Genomic DNA, 2,477 nt, shown 5'->3' with positions numbered 1-2,477 from the left:
TGGCCAGGTGGCATCATTGAAGGACTCAAGTGTGGCAGCGGTAGTGAGGTTGGTTCCGACTCGATGGCACCTGACAACAACATACAAAATTCTGAAAGAAAAAAATAGCCAACCAAGAATCTTCAGGCCAGCTGAAGCAGGATAATTCCTGATAAACAGAAATTAAAGGAATTTTCACTAACCAGATCAAATTTACAACAAATTCTAAAGGGTGTTCTTTGGACTGAGAATCAACAACAACCTGAGATTACTATACATAACACTAACCACCACCCAGAACTCAACCCAGAAATTGTTGTTGTTGCTAAGTGCCGTTGAGTAGGTTCCAACCCATAGCAATCCTGTATAGAGTTTCCAAGAAGTGGCTGGTGAGCTTGAACAGCTGACCTTGCTGTTCAAATCAACTTTGCAGTCCAGCGCATTAGCACACAGCGTGGCACCAGGACATAGACATAGACGTATTTAAAGTAAAACAAACCTACAAGACTGAAAATTGGGAACCAAAGATATCAATTTATAATGAAGTCAACTATAAAGCAAAAAGAAGCAATAGTATAGATACAGAACTTCCAAATGGCAAGAAAGTCAAATAGACTTTTGTCTTCCATTAAAATAAAAGAGAGATAAAATAGACTGTTTAAATAGTTTAAAGTTATTAAATTACAGGGTAGCCTGTTATTTACTATGAAAATTAATAATCTGCACATCAAAATAAAAAGATAAATATAAGATTTAGTCAACATTAACATAACAGACATTAAAATGAAAAGATAGCCCACAAAATGAACTCAATGCAGAAAACTATGTGGAACAAAATAACCAACAGCACCACACACACAAAAAACCCACAGCAAAATGACAGCAATCGATTCAATATGTACCAATAATAACACTAAATGTAAATGGATTAAATATACCAGTCAAGAGACAGAGAGAGCAGAATGGGTAAGAAAACAGAAGCATTAAATATACAGTCTACGAGAAGTACATCCAAGAGATGGCGATATCCTGGTTACCCATCCTTGAAAGAAGGAATGGTTGAACAAACTTTGGGGTACAGGTACACAGTGAAGTACTGTGAAATGTTAAAGAATGGTGATGAGTCTGCAGAACATCTCAAAATTTGGATGAACCTGGAGGACAATATGCTGAGTGAAATTGGTCGATCACAAAAGAATAAATATTACTGAGACCAGTGTCCAAAGTTAAGAAAGGGAGTGGGAATGGAGGGAAAGGTCTTCAAAGACTAGAGGGTAGATACATGTTAACATGGGTGACAGGGTAGACAGAGGGAAGTTGGCAGAAGAATGATGATGATCACAGGAGACACGAAGGAATGCTGTTAATGACTACTGAGAAAGTTATTTGTGAAAGCTTAAAACAAAGTAAGGAAAATCTTATTGATAACTGGAGGAAAAGTAATTCTTTATATGGTATCACAAAGTTTAGCAACACTGCAGTAACAAAGAAAGTATAGTTAAAGAATGATATGATCTAGTTTAAGATATTTCCAGACAAAAAGCTTAAGATATTACTTGGTTGCTTCAATAGAGGTGCTGATTGCAATCATTGTAATTAAGCAGAATATGAGTTGCTGAATGTAAAACTAATGATCTGCTTGGCAAACCTGAATTCAAAAAAAGAAAAAAAAAAAAAAATGCAGGTCACAAAACAATGTATGAAAAGATCCTTTTTCATTTGTATAGAAACATGAAATAAAAATTACAAAGATATCAACCAAATTGTTAATGGGGGTTATTTCTTCTACATAGCAGGATTACAGGGCATATTGTTTTCTTTGCTACATTTTTAAGTTTTCCCAATTTTTGTAATGAATGTGTTACTGTTTTGTAATTAACATGGTGGAGGATAAGGAGGAGATCTTAAAAACAAAACTTTCATATAAAAGTAAGCTACTCCCAGACTAAGACTCAATGGAAATGCACACTCTGATTGGTGATCACACACATCACCAATGGGGAAAAGTGGGGTAAAAGCCGCAATGAAGCGGCAAGCTAAGCCCTACAATGTTCAGTGGACTTCTGTGGACCCAGTTGGGGACCTGGTTGGCAAGCAGTGTGAAGAGACCTGGAGACTCTTGGGCCCAGAGTCAGTGGCATGGCCACGGAGGACTCAAGAGGAGAGCGGAGCTACCGGCTAACGGGAAGAGAGGACATATGCACAGGAGCGCCCACACTTGCAGCAAATGATACCCACATGACCTGGACCAGATGACTGGATGACTGGAGCTCAACCAGGAGAGGAAAGATGATGGGGAAAAAAAAAAAAAGAGTGAGCTAATACAGTCTGATGAACTTGACCTATACCGATGGAGTAGCAACTCAAAAGAGGGAACAAATCCCCACAACAAACATTCACACACACAGAGTGGACGGAGAAGGGCAGCTTGGACATTGGATACTCAAATTGGGAGGGGGGGAATACAAAGGCAAGAAGTGACTGGCTTACAAGCTTTC

General features: G+C 38.4%; 1 protein-coding gene across 1 annotated transcript in view; it reads right to left on the bottom strand.

The window, feature by feature from the left end:
- Window positions 1-2,477, bottom strand: part of FANCM (Fanconi anemia, complementation group M) — a 94,606-nt gene that overhangs the window by 16,815 nt on the left and 75,314 nt on the right. The window lies entirely within an intron of this gene.

The sequence above is a fragment of the Chrysochloris asiatica genome, unplaced genomic scaffold (genome assembly GCF_000296735.1).
Source record: "Chrysochloris asiatica unplaced genomic scaffold, ChrAsi1.0 scaffold00327, whole genome shotgun sequence".
Classification (NCBI taxonomy): Eukaryota; Metazoa; Chordata; class Mammalia; order Afrosoricida; family Chrysochloridae; genus Chrysochloris; species Chrysochloris asiatica.
This window is presented reverse-complemented; position numbering and strand designations above follow the sequence as displayed.